The following is a 22889-nucleotide window of genomic DNA, read 5'->3' on the forward strand; positions in this document are numbered from 1 at the left end:
AATGCCACGTCATGAGGTCGCTCAGGTACCCACACAGAGAGCAACTGAAGCTTCCTGCAGAGGTCTTCTGCCCACAGCCAACTGAGTGAGCCATGTGGAAGCAGAGCTTCCAGCCCCAGTCAAGCCTTCAGATGACTGCGTCCAGCTGACATTTTGACTGCAACCTCAAGAGATCTGAAGCCAGAACCACTCAAGCCTAGCCGCTCCCAAATGAATGACCACAGAAACTGTAAGGTAATAAATTATTTACTGTGTTGTCACCAAGTCTTGAGGTAACTTTTTATGCAGCAATACATCACTAATACAACCCCATGGCACTTTGTGTCTCTAAAACACTTACGTTTATCTTCTAACAATTATGTGTATATAGATGGCCAGTATAGATAGTAACTTCTAGAAGGCTGTTCTCTTCATCTTTACATGCCTGCAAGGCTTACCTCAATGAACTACAGTCAAGTACTTGAGGGTTTTTTTTAAATATTTGTTGATTCTTGCCAATGCTTACACACTGCAGATGTCCAAAAATGAAGTGATTACATTCTGAATAAGAGCATAGTTAGTGGTTAGTGGGGTAAAAAAAGAAATATTGATTTTACTGTGATCTGATTTAAAGATGGAATGAGGGATTATAGATATAACAATCAAAAACAAAAACAAAAAATAACTAGAGAATGGGGCCCCTGGCTAGATCATTCAGTAGGACAAGTGACTCTTGATCTTGGGGTCGAGTTGGACTCGACACTGGGTGGAGAGATTACTTAAAACACACACACACACACACACACACACACACACACACACACACACACCTCTAGAATGACACATGTATAAGGTGGAAAAGGCAGCCATTTTGTACCGTTGGAAGTACTGGAGTGCAAAACTTGCGTGAAGAAAAACAGTACAGAGCAGCAAAGTGCTGTGACAGTAACACCAGAACTTACTTCATTATTCAGAAGAAAAGTACAAGCCACTTGACTAAGAAGGATTAATTTTACATGTGTTTCTCTCAAACTGTTCTACAGAATATTAGTTCCCATAAGAAGGCCAAACCTATTCTTTGGGGAAGGAAAAAAACAAAATAAACAACAAACCAAACAAATGGACAAATGAAAAAACCCCTCTGTAAACTATAGGATATTTCTGAGCCTTTAAGGTGTTAATGCGCGTTATAAATTTTACTTGAGGGTAGGGGGAAGGAATAACTGGGTGATGGGCATTAAGGAGAGCAGCTGATGTAATGAGCACTGGGTGTTATATGCAAATGATGAATCACTAAATTCTACCCCTGAAACTAATAATACAGTATCTGCTAACTAACGTGAATTTAAATAAAGAATAAAAAATAGGGACACCTGGGTGGCTCAGTCTGTTAAGCATCTGCCTTCAGCTCAAGTCATGATGCCAGGGTCTTAGGATCGAGTCCTGCGTCAGGCTCCTTGCTCAGTGGGGAGCCTGCTTCTCCCTCTGCCGCTCCCCCTGCTTGTACGTGCACTCTCTCTCTCTGACAAATAAAATCTTTTAAAAAAAGAATAAAAAATAGTAATAAAAATAAATTTACTTGACCACAAAACACTTAAAATATTCGCAGCACTAATGTGTGCCATGAATACAGTTTGGGAAACAAGGACTTGGTAGGCAGGAAGGCAGACCACATAGGTGGGTAGATTCCCAGGAAAAATACAAGACAGATGTAATAATATGATCTCACCTAAAAAAGAAATCTTAACTGACTACCATTTATGACGATGTAGTTTCTTAAAGCAAAATACACGGTTGGATAAGCTATCAAAAGCAACAACAGCCATACCAGATGTCAGGAAAAATAAAGATGGGAAAAACATGATAGGATATAACAGTAGAAAAAAATCTCCCGTAGGCCATGGCTCAGAATGCCTCCCATTCCCGTAGCTCCTACTGTGTACCTCAATGAGATCTGGCTTGAAAAGGTGAGCACCCTGCCATCTGGGAGGCTGGTAGATAGCTTAAGAAGTGGTCCAGCTCCAAACCCTTAACCAACAGTCCTATCAGATCTTCTCTCTTGGGAAACGTTAATTAAATATATAATGAGTCCTTAGTAGAGGAAGTGGAAGCAGAAGCAGAGGCATAAAGACACAAAGAAACCAGAGATAAAACAGCTGAGTGAATAGCAGAGGATTAGGTGGACCAGCCCTGTCTGTTTAGTCTTGTGCAGAATACCTGCCTTCAGTAAAAAATATTTAAGTTAGGATAATACTATCCAACCTGAACAACTTTACGTGGTGACCCAACCAGAGAGAGCAGGATCGCAAACTGATGATACCCCTTCATTCACTTCAGTGACCCACACATAAAGAAAGAAGAGGGGAGGGAAAGAGGAATGAAGGGCGGGGAACAATGGCACTGATTTAAAAAGGAGCATCTAGTTTAAATTCACCTGAATAATGTCTTCATATAACAAACATCTTTTTAAATCAGTGGTCAGCCTTTGCTTCTCATTAGGAATCAAGCAAAACTGGGGTGCCTGGGTGGCTCAGTCAGTTAAGCATCTGCCTTCGGCTCGGGTCATGATCCCGGGGTCCTGGGATCGAGCCCCGCATCAGGCTCCCTGCTCAGCGGGGAGCCTGCTTCTCCCTCTCCCTTTGCCTGCCGCTCTGCCTGCTTGTGCTCTCTATCTCTGTCAAATAAATAAATAAAATCTTTATTTAAAAAAAAAAAAAAAGGAATTAGGCAAAATTGCTGTAACGTGGATACATCTCCCCAGTGCAATCAGGTTCTGTCCAGGGAGGGAAAGGTTTCCAGAGCGTTCCCAGGCAGCTGCTCTGAATACATACATGCAGACACATGCCCACATTCTCACCTGCTCATACCCCCCAAATTTATTTACCCCACATACATTAAGTGCCACCACCAGTCCACTCACCCTGCTCCCCACCCCCAGAAGGGGGTCAGGAATCAGACCTCTGGGAGCCTGGTGAACTGTATAGATGTCAAGGAATGTGTATATGCATGCTCTGCTATGTGTGTGGCCATGTGTGCTAGAATAGGTTTTTGTAGGAGGGGCTCTCCCCTCCTGCTCTAAGATTCTGTCTGGAGATGCGGCATGGCCAGGCTTGCTCACAAGCTCTCTTTCAGGTTAGTGCAGGCCCACAATGTCAATACTGTCCCTTTCAGAGTGGTGTCCTTATGCTACACAGAGCCTGCACAACCATACACAGCCCTGGCACTAGGGTATGTCTCAACAAACCCTTCCTGCTGAGGAGGCAACAAGGTAATCTGAGAGTCACTAAAGCTGGGCAGGATCCTTATCTCAAACAGTATTCCAGCATCTATGAGGTCCGTCAGAACCTGGGGTTCTTGTTCTGTGAGGCCTGACTCTCTAGGTTTCCATTTCTGTTCCCCTTTTCTCCAATATGTGAAACAACTTGAAGACTTTCTGTTCCTTGCAACCAAATAAGCCTAACCAAACCTTTACAAATCATATGTATAACTAGTTTTAAATTAGGGCATGGCCTATAACTTCAACTTCTGATGCAAAAGCCCAAGACAAATACGCTGTGAGGATTCCTCAAATACCAAGTGGCCTATGAATTAGAGGTCGTATCATTTTGTAACATAACCATATAAGGAAATATTTCACAATTAAACATATTGCTTATGGTTGCTGATACACTGGCAAATTTTACCAAATGAAAACAATTTTACACTGACACAAACAGGTCACTTTACCAAAAAACTTCTTATATTAGCAGTCCTATCTGACCTAGTTACCTAATATACAGACACATGGCATATCCTACATTACTTGGCACACCAACAACTTAATCATACAAATCACAATTCGAACCAAAACCTCATTCTAGTAAATATATTTAGGATTTGAGCATGTTTGAGTTATTTGTGGTCAAATATTCATCAAAATGGCTTAAGCAGTCTTAACCATTTTCTAACAAATAAATGCTCATTTTTCCTCATTATTTTAAAAAACATCAGACCTGTTAGACAAGAAACCAAGCAAAAGCCAACAGGCTCACCAAAATCACACTTAAACAAGACAAGCAAAGCTACAAATTTGGAATAACTATGAAGATACAAATAATAATTAACAATCACTTAAACATGATTCAAGAGGAATTCCTAGTTGTTGAAAAACTCTATGATCAGCTAGAGCACAGTGTTATCAGAGAGTGATTACGTAAAACATTAAGTGTACTGTTTCAGGGTGTGTGTGTGTGTGTAATGAAGTTCACAGCTATGTTACACTAATGACTCTAAACATCTGAATTTTCTGCTATCTTAACCTTTAAATCAACTGCAAAAGCAGCTGCCAAAAGCAGTTAGTTGGAAAGCACAGAATTCCCAGAAGAACTCCGTATATACAACTTACTTTACTACTTAAATGTTTTTTTGATTACTGGGATTTGAACAAGATGTTAAAGATTCAAAACTAATTTTAAAAGTAATGGGTGCTTACTAAATCCATAATAATATTCAACATACACTGGTAGAAGGGCACAGGTCATATTCTTTTGTGTGTGTGTGTGTGTGTGTGTGTGTTGACAGCACCTGGCATATTTTTGTTCAATAGTACATATAATTGTTGCAGGACCTGACAGTGATTCTGTCCTACTTTTTAAAAACGTTTTGACTGACCACTAAGTCAAAGTTGAAAAAGTAACTGGTACATTTATTTCTTGATTTGGATTACCTTTTTGTTGTGAACCGGTTCTCAGTTACTCTAGTTACCTTGCAACAAAACACTGACAGAGAATATACTGCATTGAAATTACTAAACTCTACTCCTACTGAATAAATAATACATTTGAACTGTTCACATTTCATTGTAAAAGGTACACAACTTTAGGGGTTACACTCTAAGTTTTGAAAGCAAAGTGAATCAGAAATCACATTCCTTCGAGTAGCCAGTCTGAAACAGAAGATGTTTATTCTATGCTGAGTTCCCCTTGCCTCTGCAAACCTCTCCAACAGTTCACTCCATTAAAACAATAGAGATGGGGTAGTATGTGTGATTAAAAAAAAAAAAAAAACCTTCCAGGCATTTATCAAACAGATTATCTCTGAAACTACACTTTGGATTAGAAGTCTTTTGAGCAGGAATTTGGCCCTCTGTGTTAATCTGTGTACACATTCATCTCACATTTTCTCTTGCCTCTGTTGTTTGTTTTTTTAATCTAATCCATAGAATAAGTCGTCCTATCAGACTTAATTTCATCTGTTTATATGACAGTTGAAAGCAATACTTCTACATCTGCAAAATTACTGATTTTAGTGAGTTCCTCTCCCCCCCCACCTCCCCCCACCCCCATGAAAACCCAGAAGAAAACCCCTTGGGTCCGGGGCTAGGATTTTCATTTCTATAAGGTAGGTCTATTTGACTTTTTACTAATGATACTGAAAACTTTTTAAAGACGGCTAGTGTACGTACAGTTTCCAACACCAAGAACACAAATAAATCCCTTTATTTTGTTTAGTATTTCAAGACAAACTATGTTTCTCATAAAAGAAGAGTATCAATTCAAGAGTCTCTGGAAGTCACTACGTGTAAATACTTCTGATAATAGAACAAATTAATGTCAAGACACAGCCAATAACATAAAAAGCCTCGATGCATCCGTGCCAGTCAAAGGACATCTGCATTAGCAGCTCAGGGAAGTGGCATTTGCAGGAAGGCAATACAACTGCGTTCAAAAGAAAATCATTAGGCCTCAGCCGTTAATCCCCTCCCCCATCCTCTTCATCAGGATCCCGCAAAGCAATTAACCAGCAGAAGGTGCTATTCTGCAACCCACAGTATTCACACCAACCTCCATCCTTGGCCCAGAGCAGGATTTAACCCAGGTGGACTCTGTCAGCTTATTCCCTGTCCAGTATTCAAGGAAGCCTCTACACCAGCCCCCCAAAGAGAAAACCGTATCTTTCTTTATAACCCCACTTACAAAACAAAAAATGACATCTCAATAGCCAGCATACCTGATTATCAACCATCAGATCACGAAAACGTCAAAACACACAGACACTCTTTGCTAAATATTAACCTCAAATACGATCTTTATCATCTTAATTGAGACAATCTACTTCTACCTAGAAAAGACTCTGGTCACATTCACTACAATAAGAGTCCAATGAACAAATCACTGTCCCCAACAAAGTCAGGGGCAATGAGGAATAGGAAAGCTGACTATAAGGCCACGACATATAAAGAGAAATTTTATCTTTACATATACAAAAAAGAGCAGCAGAAACTAGGGCTTCAAAGGAAAGAAGGGAGGTGGAGAAGAGGAGTCTCTGAACATGTTTTTGAGTGTCCTTTAGTTTCCCATATACTCTTCTGCCTCTTATAAGGTTGCAAAAAAATGCCAGACATGAGAAGGGTGAAAGAAAGCTGAAAAAGAAAAGCGTCCACCCTTCCCCCATCTTCTCTCCTCTCTCCCAAAGAGCTGTGTTTGTCTGTGCAAACCTAGTCCCAAATATGGGAGAGAGAGAATGAATGTGTGTATGGAAGAACAATGAGCCCTCAGCCTGGTATTGTGTGTGTGTGTGTGTGTGTGAGTGTGTGTCTGTCTCTTTTCCCTTCGACCTCAACAACAGGGAGAGCTGGAAGCCAGCTTTCCATCCAGGCCATCAAAATCAAAACTGGTTTATAATTTACAGTGGAATTAACTCAGCAAGCAAATCCATGGAAGGAAATAGCTACCCAAAGATGATTTTATTATTGTATAGATCCATCCTCTCTCCCCTCCCCCAACAGACTGAGACTAAAGAAACCAGTGTACATCAGACAAAAAGGTCCTCTCTTTAAACGGAAAGCAATTATCAAAACTGTCTCATATCTAAACATAGGATGCATTAATTTGTGTTACATCAAAATGTTTGTTTTGTAATTCACCAAGTTTCCCTTTTACTAGTTATCTTTTTTGTGTTTAAAAATTTGCTTTGGGGAAAGCTATTTCAGGATTCATACAAAACTACTTTCTAAATGTCCCTTAAAATAGCAACACATACTGAAACATTTAAAGCACCCAGTTTCTCAAGGACACATTTTGCTTAAATCAATGTTTGAAGTCTGTAATCCAGAAAAATTGTAAGCAAACCTTGGAGAAGAGGCAGAGGAAAATGACAATTCAACAATGAATCATTTTGTTTTCCTTTCAACAACTTCTCAAGCAACCAGTTTCAAAGGAAACCTGCAATACTTTCCCCCTCCCAACACACACACTCACAGACACAAAATCTATGTTAAAACTACCTCTTCTTTCCAAAACCTTAAAAAAATAAAAAATAAAAATAGAAGTCACTCTCTTTCAGAGAGCAGAACTCAAACATGGTAGTAAGAACCCTATTCTGCTGCAAGTGATTTGGGGTTTCATAATTTAGTAATCACACAGCAGAGAACTGGAGATTTAGAACACAAAGAAGGAATCGTTCCCTAATGTGAAAATAATACTTTAAGAAAAGTCCTCCCCCAAGACCCCCAAATCCACAAACATTCAAGAAATTTACAGTTTGGGTGCTTGACTTCCTTTCCTACCCCCCCACCCCAACCCCCAGTTCAGCCAATAATTTAGTCACATGAAACAGTTTAACCTCAGCAAGTCAAACAAGAGCATGAATAAGCAGCGAAGAAAGCACAGGGTTCGGCAGGCGAGTGGGACAGTTACCTGGCCCGGGCAGGGCCGAAGAAGTCCCCGGCCCTTTATTGCCGTCCCCCCCGCCCCGACGCGCGCGGCCGCACGCCGGCCTCCCCTTCCTGGCTCCCAGCGGACGGAGGAGTCCACGCCGACCCCTGCCGCCTCACGCCCGTGCCCAAGACGAGGGGCCCGGAGAGAAGGCAGCTGCCACGCGCCGGCAAGTTGGACACTTACCTTCCCCGAATGCGCTACACCATCAATGGAGGTGTGTTCGTCCGGCTCCCGGGAAAGTGGGGGACGGGGCGGGAGGCCGCGGGGCTGGGGACCGCCGGGCTCGGGCCGAGGAGGGGCCGGCCGCGGGGACAGGGCCGGGGGCTGCGGGGGCTTCCCTCCCGTGACCTCTGGGGCGGTCTCCACTAGCTCCCTGCTCCTCGCTCGGCCAGTCCTTCAGGGGCGGGAGCCCAGGAGCATGTCTGGTTTTGTTTTTCTGAGGGCGAGGGGATCCCTGAGGATGATGGTGATTTTTTTTCCTCAACTAGAAGAGAAAATGAGGCAGAGACTGTGTGGGAGGCGAGCGAGGGAAGAGCACGGGGGAGGTGGAGGCGGGGGCGAGACCCGAGGCGGGCGAGCGTCTCGGGCGTGCGGGAGGAAGAGGAGGCTGGGAGCGCGGGGGGCGGCTCGCGAGCGTCTGTGGGAGCAGCGGCGCCTCGGCGATGGTGGCCGAGACGCGGCGGGGCTGCTGCACCGACCCACCGCCCACTCCGCGCTCGGGCCCGGCCCACCTCGCAGTATCACGCCTCGCCATTGGTGCGTCCCGGCGTGACGCACGCGGAGGCCGGGCCAATGGGAGGCGGAGGGCGGGCGGAGGGGCGGGATTTCTTGAGCTCTCTCATTCTCGCTCTCTTTTTTTTTTTTTTTCCCCCTTTCTAATAAAAAGAGCAGGAGAAGAAGGGGAGCGGCAGGGCTGTGCCGACGCCGCGGCCCGGGCTCGAGCGCGCGCTCCGGGCGGCAGCGGGCGGCGGGCTGGGCCCCCCCACCGGGGCGCGTCTTTGTGCGGAGCCGGGGCCGCGGCGCCCTGGGGGGTGGTCCCACGGGCGCGATTGGCACGAGTCCCACTGCTCTTGTTATTACCCGGGTCACAATTTGCCTTTTCAGCCACTTCAGAGGAGGATTCATATTCCTGGGAGGGGGGACACGGAGTGGGTTCCAACGATTCGCTTAAGGACTCTTTCGAAATTTTGATGAGAATGAACGTTTTCAAATAAGTCTATGGCAGAAGATTAATTAAGAAAGAGAAAAACGAAATTCGCAGGTCGCGCTGCTTCTTTGAAAAGAATATAATAAAGAGAAAAAGCCTGGAAAGTCTCACCAAGGAATAAAGAAGGGACTAGAACCCCAGTCGCAGAGGGAATGTTAGGGAGACAGCAGTGTGCACAACTCTATGCAGTAAGTTTGAAAAATAAAATCTTTTTTAAAAAATCCAAATATCACCTTTTTCCTAGTAATCTGTCCCACTTCCCAAAAGGCTGGTAATCACAGGGTCTACGGTGCTGTAAGGGGAGTGAGGGGCAGGCCAAATGCTCATATTCTATTTAATATAATTTATAGGAATGAGGGGTTTGGAAATTTTAATTATGACTAGCAGTTTTTGAAATGCATATCATGTTTATTGAGTTCTTTCACACACCCTGGCATGAATCCAGGGTGAATCATCAACCTATTGTTGGTTTGTTAATATACTGTAAATGCTTATTGGTGTCCTTATACCATACACTCTCCCTGAAGGAGTTCAGATATGTATATAATAGAATAATTAAGGGATAGAACACAGCGCAAAATAATTCATTCATCTATTTCAAATAAAGTGATAATTTTCTCTTTGGAATATCTATTCAGATTATAATTTCCACATCCAGCAGCTTCTTTTCAGAATAATTTGGACTAGCAGATATCATTGGACTGTGACTTAAAAGATCAAAAAACAAATGGGTCTTTGCCATTACCTTTCTGAGTAACTTTCAGCAAGAAAAACCCTCTCTTGCTGCAACTCCTTCAGCTACGAAATGGGAAAAGTAGTTAATACCTCATTATATATCTAATAATGTGAGAACTGAATTTTACAACATAATAAATTCAGTAAACGGCTCTGGACGTCCTAGATATGGATGGAACTATTCAACATCAGTTTGGAAATAATGAGGAATAAAGTGTATTAGATGGCTTCAGTGTCCATCACAATCTATACTTACAAGAACAGTCTTTTTAATAAAGATTCAGCCCTGTGGCAGGCAAATGGACAACAGTTTTTCAGAAGGTCCTGTGGATCCTACACTACCATTGAGCAGGGAGGAGAGAGGCTCTCAAGCTCAGTAAACCACATTTATTGTAGTATTAGGGCTTGTCATCACTTTCATTTATCTATAAAAATAATGTTTGGCCGGCTCGGTTGAGCATCTGGCTCTTGATTTCAGCTAAGGTCATGATCTCAGGGTTGTGGGATCAAGCCCCACAATAGGCTTTGCACTCAGCAGGCAGTCTGCTTGAGATTCCCTCTCTCCCTCTCCTTCTGTGCCTCCTCCCTTCCCTCTCTAAAAAAAAAAGGATGTAGATTAAGGGGTGCCTACCTGGCTCAGTTGGAAGAGCACGTGATTCTTGATCTCCAAGTCCTGAGTTCAAGCCCCATGTTGGGTGTAGAGCCTACTTTAAAATAAAACGTAGATTTAGAAGTCTCAAGATTTCACATTGTTACAAAGCATAATATTATGGTATCGCGCCATAAAATTAGCAAACTAAATCTCTCTAACTACAACAATCCCATGCAAGAATTGTGGCCCAGCCATAAAGCTGGAGAGAACAGCCTTCCTGAGAGGCTGATAATGTAATAACAATACATCTTAATAAAGACAACTATTAAACCATTGACTGAAAGCTTACTCCGTCCCAAGTGCCATGCGAAGCATGTTGTATTCCTTGGTCCACTTAGTCCTGACAACAGCCCATAAGGTGTATTATTATCTCCATTGTAAAGGTCAAGAACTGGGGCTTAGAGAAGTTAAATAACTTGGTCAAGGTGAAAGAGGTCAAATATCTAGCGGGGTTTTTTTCCCCCACTATGAAATTAGAAAGAATTTCCTTATTCTCTTTTCAACAAGCTTTAGAAAATGGGAATTACTTTGGTTATTGAATTTGAAAATACCAAGGACTTTTGTTAGCTATTTTATGTGTCTTACTACAGGTAGAAGTGATTTCATTTTGTATACACAGGTTACATCAGAGACATAATACCATTATCTAAAAGAAGCAGGAGAAAGAGGAATTCTTTAATAAATGATGTTGGGACAACCAATAACAATATAGGAAAAAAAAACTGCAGAAAAAAATTCTTTAGGGGCGCCTGGGTGCTTTAGTTGGTTAAGCATCCGACACTTGATTTCAGCTCAGGTCATGATCTCAGGGTTGTGAGATCAAGCTCCGTACTGGACGTGAAGCCTGCTTAAGATTCTCTTTCTCCCTCTCCCTGTGCCCCTCCCCCTGCTTTCTCTCTCTCTCTCAAATAAATCTTTTTTTTTTTTTTTTAATTTGCGAGAGAGAGAATGAGAGACAGAGAACATGAGAGGGAGGAGGGTCAGAGGGAGAAGCAGACACCCCGCTGAGCAGGGAGCCTGATGTGGGACTTGATCCCGGGACTCCAGGATCATGACCTGAGCCGAAGGCAGTCGCTTAGCCAACTGAGCCACCCAGGCGCCCTCAAATAAATCTTTAAGAAAAAAATTCTTTAACTAGATTTATTTTATTCCTAAACCCCTCCCCCCTAAAATTATAGATGGATATTTTTTAAATGTAAAAAATAAAACCACTGAGAGGCCCCTGGCTGGCTCAGTTGGTAGAGCATGCAATTCTTGATCTCAGGGTCATGAGTTCAAGCCCCATGTTGGGTGTAGAGATAACTTTTAAAAAAAAAAAAAGGCAGTGGGGTGCCTGGGTGGCTCAGTTGGTTAAGCTTTCAGCTTTTGATTTCAGTTCAGGTTATGGTCTCTGTGTGATGAGATTGAGCCCTGCATTGGGCTCCATACTCAGTGGGGAGTCTGCTTGAGATTCTCTCTTCTTCTCTCTCTCCTCTCCCAGCTCTCTCTCTCTTTTTATGTCTCTCAAATAAATAAATAAATCTTTTTTAAAAATTTCAGAGACCTTACCATGGTCTCTTACAGGATCCTGTAGGACCCACTGAACCACTATTTGTTAGGTTGAGTTTAGGAATTTATTTTATTACTGTCCTCTGTAATCCACATATAGGTTATGTTTATTCTTTTGTATATGTCAGATATTTTATGATTATTTTAATGAAACTTTGAAAGTAAGTAGAGGAATACCAAAATTTTTTTCAAATCATGGATTGAAGAAGTTTTTTCTAAGCTTGACAGGAAAATCAGAAGTCATAAAGGAAAAACACCAATAAATTTTATTCATGTATATTTTACATCTCTATAAGGCACAAAAAGACACCACAACAATACAAGAAACAAACAACACCTGTAATAAAGTACTAACTTCCTTTTTTCTTTTAAGATTTTATTTTTTTTAATATTTTATTTATTGGGGCGCCTGGGTGGCTCAGTCGGTTGGGCATCTGCCTTAGGCTCAGGTCATGATCCCAGGGTCCTGGGATCGAGCCCGGCATCAGACTCTCTGCTCAGCAGAGAGCCTGCTTCTCCTCTCCCTCTGCCTGCCACTCTGCCTACTTGCACTTGCTCTCTCTCTCTCACACTCTCTGTCTCTCTCAAATAAATAAAATATATATTTTACTTATTTATTTTATTTATTTATTTAATAAATAAAACATTTATTTGAGAGTGAGAGAGAGCATGAGAGCGGGGTGAGGGGCAGAGGGAGAAGCAGACTCTCCACTGAGCAGGGAGCCTGGGACTCTGGGATCGTGATCTGAGCCGTAGGCAGATGCTTAACCGGCTGAGCCACCCAAGCACCCCTGAAGCTATTCCTTAATACAAATAGCTCTTACAGGGGCGCCTGGGTGGCTCAGTCGTTAAGCGTCTGCCTTCGGCTCAGGTCATGATCACAGGGTCCTGGGATCGAGCCCCGCATCGGGCTCCCTGCTCCGCGGGAAGCCTGCTTCTCCCTCTCCCATTCCCCCTGCTTGTGTTCCCTCTCTCGCTGTGTCTCTCTCTGTCAAATAAATAAATAAAATCTTTAAAAAAACCAAAAAAAACAAATAGCTCTTACAGATTTGTAAGAAAAAAAAGCAGAAAAATGGAAAAAATATGAACAAAAAATTCACAGAGAAATGTGTTCAATAAACATGATTCAATCATAAAAAATAAATGCAAATTAAAATCATCTCTCAGATTAGGGAAATTTTTTAACTTCATAATACCCAGTATTGATAAGGATGTGGGAAAACAAGAACTCTGATGCACTGTTGGTAAAAATGTAATCAGTCCCTTTTTTAGGACACAATTTGGCAACCACCTATGGAAAGGTTAAATATCCATACCTTTTGACCCAGAAATTCCACTTCTAGAAAGCCATTCCGCAAATAATCTTGCATAAATGTACAAAAATATATACAAACGCATATATAATTGCAACATTATTTATAATAGTGAAAACCCAGAAAAATCCAAACATCCATAAACAAAGAATGTTTATATAAATTATAGTACAAACATACAATGGAATACTTCATAGCTTTCAAAAAGAATTAGGTAAATCTGAATTGATATAGAATGATAATCAGGATTCAGAGTTAAATGAAAAAAGCAAGTCACAGAACAATTATATAATTGCAAAGTGTATAAAAGCAAAGTATAATTCTATTTGTATTTTTTTTTAAAGATTTTATTTATTTATTTGAGAGAGAGAATGAGAGAGAGAGAGCATGAGAGGGGGGAGGGTCAGAGGTCGCTTAACCAACTGAGCCACCCAGGCGCCCGTATTTGTATTTTTTTAAGTAGGATCTACACCCAGCATGGGGCTTGGACTCACAACCCCCAGATCAAGAGTCACATGCTCTACCCCCTGAGTCAGCCAGTCAGACCCTATTTGCATTTTTAGAAGGACAAATTTGTATATGCTTCAAAGATGTCTAAAAACATATTCACCGGGGCGCCTGGGTGGCTCAGTCATTAAGCGTCTGCCTTCGGCTCAGGTCATGGTCCCAGGGTCCTGGGATCGAGCCCCGCGTCGGGCTCCCTGCTCGGCAGGAAGCCTGCTTCTCCCTCTGACCCTACCCCTGCTTGTGTCCCTTTCTCGCTGTATCTCTCTGTCAAATAAATAAATAAAATCTTTAAAATAAATAAATAAATAAAAATAATAAAAACATATTCACCAGGAAAACGTTTAGAGTGAGTCCAGTGGGCATGGAATGAAGAATAAGGAGAGAACAGGAGACAGACTTTTGATTTCATTCTACTCTGTTCTATTTGATTTTTTTCTCTTCGTATCGAGCATGTATAATTTTTATAATAAAAAAAAAGAATTCAAGTTCTTCGAACATATGGCTGGTAACTAGCCTTCATAATTCACCAGAAGTACTTGTGCTTTAGAACAAGTAAATTATTTTCCTCTCAAATGCCTTCAGCAAAACTGGGGTGCTTTATCAAGCCTGGTAACAGACTGAAGCTTGTTTCTAGGCATTTTCTTTGAAATAGCCTTCCAAGTTTCTGCAGGGCAAATGCCAGCCAACACGAGCTCCAGCAATCTCCCATTGTACTTTTTCAGGTTGAACAAGAGCAGAGCTGACTACTCCCCACCGTGGTATGTCTGGGGACGCTCAGCACCCACGTTGGGTTGACCCACAGTGGGGTTTCGCTCCATAATGTGTTGTAAATCGGAATCGCGCCCTCGCCAGTCTTTTTCCCCTCGGGCCAAGTAAGTAACCCCCGATAGCCTTTGAAAGTCCCCGTGCTGAACTGAAATGGAGAAATGGGTGATTATGGCACTTACTGAGGAGGCACATGTCACGCATGCAGACGTGTACAAAAGGGAAACCACTTTCCAAAACTCGTAGCCCCTTTCCTTTATGTGGACGGGACCGACTGTGGAGAGCAGTTAAGGTTCTCCATTCAACTCCAGGCTCCGATGAATTTTCTTTCAACCAAAGGGAGAAGTGGGTCTGTATACCAGCACACCTACAGATAGATCTCAAGGCAGCCCTGCTCCACTGAACCACATCAGGTCCAGTGCAATGACGCTCTTCACTGAGTCACACTTAGCCAGCCAATGCCACAGCCTGCTGTCCGGGGGCAATGGGTGCTTCTGGATAAGATCTAAACCCAACATCTGACTTCTGACCACATGTGGTCAATGAAGAGTCTCATAGGGCTTCGCGAAAGAATTAAGGGGAGGAAATGCTGATTTTCATTGTCCTGGCCCAATTCCAAGTTTGATCGTTCGCAGTCCTCCTCCTTTGTCTGCCTGCCATCTCACTGAGACGTGCTATTCCACAGTTCCTGTTATAAACAGCTGTCCACTGTTAACCGAGCGAGCCAGAGAGCCAGCGAATTCCACCCTGGGGGAAGCTGCATTTCAAGATAAACATTTCCTCCGCATCTTTGGTAAATTACTTAGATTTACCTTGGAGGAAAGATACAGTTTTCTAGTGAGAATAAGGGCATGGTAATGGGGAGTTAAAAATTATCCACAAGCCCTATTTTGTCTAACTGGTAAACAAAGAAGACTGGACTTGATCACAAAGGGGCCCTCGGAAGGGAGAGTCCATAGGAAATCAATTTCAGATTCTAACATTTTTATTTGGGAATCCAGAATTTAATCTTTTAAAAAATATTTTATTTATTTATTTGAGACAGACAGCATGAGTGAGGGGAAGAACATAGGGAGAGGGACAAGCAGACTCTGCACTGAGGGCAGAGCCTGATTGTGGGGCCTGATCCTGTGACCCAGACACTATGACCTAAGCTGAAATCAAGAGTCAGACGCTCAACCGACTGAGCCACCCAGGCGCCCCCAGAATTTAATCTTAAACATTGATGAAGCAAGTGCTATTTGCCACCAAAATGCATTTCTTCAATCTAAGGCATATTTACAAACAGAACAAACAGGAAAGAAACTCTGTAAAACAGAGGAAACAACAAAATTCGCCCTCTGCTATCCAAGCTTCAGTGTCTGTGTAGGAAATGTCTGGGAGACAATTTTTTTTTTTTTTAAGATTTTATTTATTTATTTGAGAGAGAGAGAATGAGAGAGAGCACATGAGAGGGGGGAGGGTCAGAGGGAGAAGCAGACTCCCTGCCGAGCAGGGAGCCCGATGCGGGACTCGATCCCGGGACTCCAGGATCATGACCTGAGCCGAAAGCAGTCGCTTAACCAACTGAGCCACCCAGGCGCCCTGGGAGACTCAATTTAATGCCTCCCTCCTTTTTATTCAACCCTTAAGACATCTTTTTTTTTTTTAACATTTTATTTATTTATTTGAGAGAGAGCACACAGGAGAGTGAAAGGGAGAAGCAGACTCCCCGCTGAGCTGGGAGCCCGACATGGGGCTTGATCCCAGGACCCTGAGATCATGACCTGAGCCAAAGGCAGACACTTAACCGACTGAGCCACCTAGGCACCCCCACTTAAGACATCTTAATTTCAAATATCAACCCCAAATGTCTCCTTCTAATACTCCAACTTCCAGAATAATTCCTCTCTTTAATCTTGAAAAGAGCATTTTAACTTGAAAGCATCCAAAATATCCTTCAATAGGTGAATGGATAAACAAGCTATGTTGCATCCATTCAATGGAATATTATTCAGTGCTAAAAAGAACTAAGCTATCAAGCCATAAAAAGGCACGGGGGAACCTAACAGACATTACTGAGTGAAAGAAACCAATCCAAAAAAGTTTACTGTGTGCTTCCAACTGCACGACATTCTGGAAAAGGCAAAACTATGTCTGGAAAAGACATTCTAGAATAAGAAGTAAAAAGATCAGTGGTTGCCAGGGATGGGGGAAAGACAAGGCCAAACAGGTGGAATACAGGGGATTTTTAGGGCAGTGAAACTATTCAGTATGATTTTATAAGGATGGATACATGCCATTATGCATTTGCTAAAACCCACAGAATCTATAAAACACAAAGTGAATGAACTCTACTATAAACTATGTACTTTAGTTAATAAATAATATCTTGATACTGGTTCATCAGTTAGACAAATGGACCGCACTAATGCAAGTTGTTAATAAAAGAAGACTGGAGTGGGGGGGAGGGGTATGGGTATGTAGGAACTCTGCACTTCCTGCTCAAGTTTGCTGTGAACCTAAAACTACTCTGAAAAAGCCTATTAACTTTTTTATAAAGAGCATTTTAGCTCTGTTCTTTGTGTTGTAAGAAACAGAGACTCACGCAGCATGTCAAGTAACAGGAGGTAGGAGCCCAGGCAAAGCTGAACCAAGTGACATCAGGAGCTATGGGACTGAGCAGGGCCACACAAAGGTTGCGGGCCCCAGGACGTTATCACTGACCCCATCCTCTCTTCCACCTGCCGGCTTCCTCACCCTTCACCGTGTAGCTTCTCTTCTCTTCACAGTGTCTGCTTTCTCATCATCTCAGCTCCTTTCTGACTGTGGCTTCCCTATGGCCTCTGGCAAACCTACTTGGCCTGGTTCATTCTTGAAGGCCCAGCCCTGTCCTGGTCCCTGGCACCCTGTGGGTGCACATAGCAGCAAAGGGGTGAAGGGTGTCCCTCGCACTGTGCAGCCAAGCCCCAAGGCTCAGAGCTGCTGCTTCCTCAGGGACTCTGGCTGAGCAGCCTCCCTTTAAATGGGCCCATGGTGTTGGCAGCATCTGGATGTGCCTAACATGGATGGTGTCCTTTGGAATGGCTTGTGTCAAAAAAAATTAACAGGGGCGCCTGGGTGGCTCAGTCGGTTAAGCGTCTGCCTTCGGCTCAGGTCATGATCCCAGGGTCCTGGGATCGAGCCCCGCATCGGGCTCCCTGCTCCGCGGGAAGCCTGCTTCTCCCTCTCCCACTCCCCCTACTTGTGTTCCCTCTCTCGCTGTGTCTCTGTCTGTCAAATAAATAAATAAAATCTTTAAAAAAAAAAAAAAAATTAACAATTCAGTAAAACCGAACCTTAGCAATTAAGTATTTCAATACATTTTAAAATAGTTACCTTTAGGGCGCCTGGGTGGCTCAGTTGGTTGAGTGACTGCCTTCAGTTCAGGTCATGATCCCAGGGTCCTGGGATCGAGTCCCGCATCAGGCTCCCTGCTTGGCGGGAGGCCTGCTTCTCCCTCTCCCACCCCCCCTGCTTGTGTTCCCTCTCTCGCTGTGTCTCTCTGTCAAATAAATAAATAAAAATCTTTAAAATAAATAAATAAATAAATAAAAAATAAATAAAATAGTTACCTTTAGGGGTGCCTGGGTGGCGCAGTCAGTTGGGCATCCGAATCGTGATTTCGGCTCAGGTCATGGTCTCGGGGTTGTGAGATGGGGTCCACGCTCAGCATGGAGTCTGCTTGAGATTCTCTCTCTCCCTCTCCCTCTGCCCCTCCCCCTGCTTGCACTCACGCACATTCCCTCTCTCTCTCAAATAAAACAAAATAAATCTTAAACTTCTTTTAGAAGCCCCCAATAATAGGGACGCCTGGGTGGCTCAATCGGTTGGGCGTCTGCCTTTGGCTCAGGTCATGATCCCAGGGTCCTGGGATCGAGTCCTGCATCGGGCTCCTTGCTCAGCGGGTAGTCTGCTTCTCCCTCTGCCTGCCGCTCCCCCTGCTTGCGCTCTCTCTGACAAATAAATAAATAAAATCTTTAAAAAAAAAAAAGAAGCCCCCAATAATATACTCATGAAAATGCACTACCGAACCCAATACAGAAATCAAATAGTATGGTTTAAAGATTCAGTATGCATTGCCAAACTGCACAAATTTTAGAATAAAATATATGAGAAGTTGTTGAACAAGACCTAAAAAGCACAAACTGGACAAAGACACATTTGACTAAAATAATATTAAAGACTTATGATCATTTACATTAAAATAAGTGGAAATCACACATTGGGGGAAAAATCATTGTAATTCCCATAACCATGACAGGGTTAGTGATAAGAATATAACAAGAAAGCTTATAAATTTGGGGCGCCTGGGTGGCTCAGCCAGTTAAGCATCTGTCTGCCTTCCACTCAGGTCATGATCCCAGAGTCTTGGGATCGAGCCCCACATCGGGCTCCCTGCTCAGCAGGGAGCCTGTTTCTCCCACTCCCTCTGCCACTCCCCCTGATTGTGCTCTCTCTCTCTCTCAAATAAATAAAATCTTAAAAAAAAAAAAGAAACCTTATAAATCTATTCGAGAAAGATGAATAACCCAACAGAAAAGTAGGGGAAGGATAAGAACAGACAATCAGCAGAACAATCTGTATGTCCAATAAACACAAAACAATGTTCAGTCTCTAATGTCTTCATTCTTGGCAGTTTCAATACACACATAGATGATCCTTCTAACTGCTGCTTTTGTGTGTGTGTATGCATGTGCATGTGTGTGTGTGTTTTAATTGTGGTCAAACACACACAACATAAAATTTACCATTGTAATCATTTTCAAGTGCACACCTCAATAATGTGAAGTATAGGCATGATGTTGTACAACCAACCTCCATCTGCAAGATGCAATCTTGCAAAATTAGAACTCTGTAGCCATTAAACAACAATTCCCCATCTTGCTCTCCCCCAGCCCCTGGCAACTACTATTCCACTTTCTGTTTCTATGAATTTGACCACTCTAGGTACCTTATACAAGGGAAATCAAACAGTATTTGCCTTTTTGTGACTGGCTTATTTCAGTTAACACAATGTCCTTATATTAATTTGCTAGGGCTGACATACAAAATACCACAGACCGGATGGCGTAACAACAGAAACTTATTTTCTCACAGTCTTGGAGGCTGGAAGTCTGAGATTAAGGTGCCAGCAGGGCTGGTTTCTCTTGAGGTCTGTCCCCTTGGCTTGTGGGTGGCTGCCTTCTCGCTGGGTCCTCACATGGCCTTTTCTGTGTGTGTGCCCATCCCTGGGGTCACTTCCTCTTCTTATAAGGACACCAGTCCTGTTGGATTAGGCCCCCATCCTTGAGACCTCACTTTACCTTAATCACTTCTGTTAAAGGCTCTATCTCTAAATATAGTCACGTTGGGGGTAAGCATCCTTAACTCCAGGGGGACCTGCCCCTTTGTGAACTCAAAGTGATGACTTGTATAAACCGTCTGTGGTCACTGAATTTGGGACTTGCCCATTTCTTTTGCCTTAACACTTTAAGCTGCTTAAATTAATTAATTAGCAGATTAATATAGCAGAACAAAAAATAACTACTTAGCCTCAGTGGCCTTTTTGGCCCTAACAATGATTTGATTGAGAGTTTATTATTAATTGCATTTTAAGAGAAAGTTGACAGCCCCAGGCCCTTGGATTCAGTGCTCACAGTCACTGGTAAAGAGGATTGAGACAAATTAGATTATTTGCTCACTTCCTTATTTGTCTACCTATTGTTACAGCCTGCTAGAAATGTAAGCTTCGCAAGGACAGGCATATTTGTTGAATCACAATGAACGGGTGTGGTGGGGATTAAAGAATGCATATAGGGGTGCCTGGGTGGCTCAGTTAAGCATCTGCCTTTGGCTCAGGTCATGATCCCAGGGTCCTGGGATCGAGTCCCGCATTGGGCTCCCTGCTCAGTGGGGAGTCTGCTTCTCCCTCTGCCCCTCTCCCCTGTTCACGCTCTTTCTCACTCTCTCATAAATAAATTAAATCTTAAAAAAAAAAAAAAAAGAATGCATATAAAGCCCTCAGGGTTGACTGTGGACACTGCGTAACTCAATGTAAGATTGAGTTCACTTAGAGCCAATATGAGTATCTAACAGATCTGAGCTTCGGCATTGACATTGTCAGGTGTAAATCTTTGAAAACTTTTGAATGATGTTGATTATAGGACTTTGGGGAAAGAAACTACTTAAAGCCACTAAAATATGGTCAAATCAATTTTTGCATTCTCATTTACAGTAAGTTCTTTGTCCTATAATGTTTATATTAATTAATGTTAATGCAGATTAAAATAGACCAATAGGAAGTAGACAAAGCTACAGGCTTTTAATTTTAAGTATTTTCTGAGAACATGTGTATACAGACCATATAAACATAGTGGTGTGTATCTGTGTTTGTGAAGAATTTAGATTCTTGTCTTCCTAAAACAAATCTGAGTTGGTCCTAATCCCATATCCCCAGTGACTCGATGCCCTCTCTCTCCTCCGTGTCTGTTTGCATCCCATGGTCAAGCACTGTACCCTCTGCCTTGCACACACCCTCAGCAGCTTGCCCCCTCACTTCCTAATATTCCCTGAGCCAAACCACAACCCTGGTGATAATTCCAACATACTGCCTACTCGGCACCTACACCTGCCCAGCCAAATGAGTTTGGCATCACACTGCCTGGTTTCATTTTAAATTCATGACCACAGGGGTGCCTGGGTGGCTCAGTCGGTGAAGTGTATGCCTTCGGCTCAGGTCATGATCCCAGGGTCCTGAGATGAAATCCCACATCGGGCTCCCTGCTCAGTGGGGAGCCTGCTTCTCCCTCTGCCCGCTCTGCCTGCAGCTCCCCCTGCTTGTGCTCACTCTCTCTCTGCAAATAAATAAATAAAATCTTAAATAAACAAACAAATAAATTCATGACCACAAACCTCAAGTGGACTCTTAATGCCCTTGGCAATCATAGGATACTTACCCAGACTCACTTCTCCTCCAGTGCTCCAGCCAGTAATCTCACATCCGTTCCTCTCTCCTCAAACCTCCAACACCCCCTCCCTTCTTTCCGAGATCACCGTGGGAATTGATGTGATCAGCAGACTGCCCACTCCCCACATCTATCTATCCATCTCTGAACCCCACCCTCTGGCTTCCTGCCTGCTATTACAGATGAATCACCAGTGGTCCTATGGAAGCCTAGCCCTCCGCTTTTGACCCCCCTCCCATTACTCATGAATATCACTCAGCATTTCTCCCCTCTCTCTGTTACATCATTTTTTTTTTACCATCCGGGGGATCACTCCTATTGGAATACAGCATTTCTCCCCTCTCTCTGTTACAACACTTTTTTTTACCATCCGCTGGATCACTCCTATTGGAAAACAAGTAACATGTTTTTTCTCTGACCTTAAGCCTTCTGTTGACTACACTTTACCCTGTTATCTACTTCCCCAATTTTTTGCTCCCTTTTGCAACAAAACATCTTCAAAAAAATGGTCTACACTTGCTATCTCCAATTTTTTACCCTTCTCTTTCAATCCATTCCAATCTCACTTTGATGCAACCTTTCCACTAAAACTTGTCCTACTGATGTCATCAGTGAGCTCCATGTTGCTAAAAAGAAGAGTCAGTTCTCAGTCTCCCACTTTCTTGATCTATTGGCAGCATTCAATACAACTGATGACCACCTCTTACCTGACAGGCTCTTTCTACTGGGCCATCAAGACACTCCATCCTCCTGGTTTCCCCTCACCTCACGGGTGAGTCTTTCTCAGTGTCTTTCAATGACTCCTTCTCTTCTCCCCAGCCTCCGAATGTTGGAGCCCCCAGGCTCAGTCCTTGATCTTTTCTGTACCTACATTCAGTCCCCTGTTGATATCATTCACTGCCATGGCTTCAAAGACCACCCAATTGCTGATCACTCTCACGTATACATCTCCAACCCAGACCTCCCTCCTGAACCTCAGACTCATATAGCCAATGGCCAGGTCAACATCTCCCCTTGGATGTCTAAGGTATCTAAATTTAACATGCCCAAAACTAAATACCTGCCCCACCCCAGGTCTTCCACATCTCAGTCAATAGCAACTCCATCCTTCCAGTTGCTCAGATTAAAACCTTTCAGTCTCCTTTGTCTGAGGCGGAATTGCCCTGCCCTTGCTGGGGGCTGGGCTAAGTAATCTGCAAAGATACAAATGTAGTGATCCGAAGGGGTACATGCACCCCAATGTTTACAGCAGCAATGTCCACGGTAGCCAGACTATGGAAAGAGCCAAGATGTCCATCGACAGATGAATGGATAAAGAAGATGTGGTATATATATACAATGGAATATTATGCAGCCATCAAAAGGAACAAAATCTTGCCATTTGCAACAACGTGGATGGAACTAGAGGGTATTATGCTAAGCGAAATAAGTCAGTCAGAGAAAGACATGTATCATATGATCTCACTGATATGAGGAATTCTTAATCTCAGGACACAAACTGAGGGTTGCTGGAGTGGTGGG

The 22889-nt window shown here is 43.0% G+C and overlaps 1 protein-coding gene and 1 long non-coding RNA gene across 4 annotated transcripts in view; one reads left to right on the top strand and one right to left on the bottom strand.

Annotated features, from left to right (window-relative positions):
* RERE (arginine-glutamic acid dipeptide repeats) overlaps positions 1–8349 on the bottom strand; it is a 414521-nt gene extending 406172 nt beyond the window's left edge. For 2 of the 3 annotated variants that reach the window (XM_081817442.1, XM_081817436.1), the window contains exon 1: positions 7860–8349. The gene's annotated coding sequence lies outside the window, so the exon portion shown is untranslated. The remainder of the gene's footprint in view (positions 1–7859) is intronic. The other variant, XM_081817441.1, reaches the window with a different exon arrangement.
* Positions 7595–22889, top strand: part of LOC145721181 (uncharacterized) — a 23823-nt gene continuing 8528 nt past the window's right edge. The window contains exon 1 of the long non-coding RNA XR_014144679.1: positions 7595–7890. This is a non-coding gene — a long non-coding RNA (uncharacterized LOC145721181). The remainder of the gene's footprint in view (positions 7891–22889) is intronic.

This window comes from Leptonychotes weddellii, chromosome 4, assembly GCF_054177405.1.
Source record: "Leptonychotes weddellii isolate Sample4059 chromosome 4, ASM5417740v2, whole genome shotgun sequence".
Taxonomy (NCBI): Eukaryota; Metazoa; Chordata; class Mammalia; order Carnivora; family Phocidae; genus Leptonychotes; species Leptonychotes weddellii.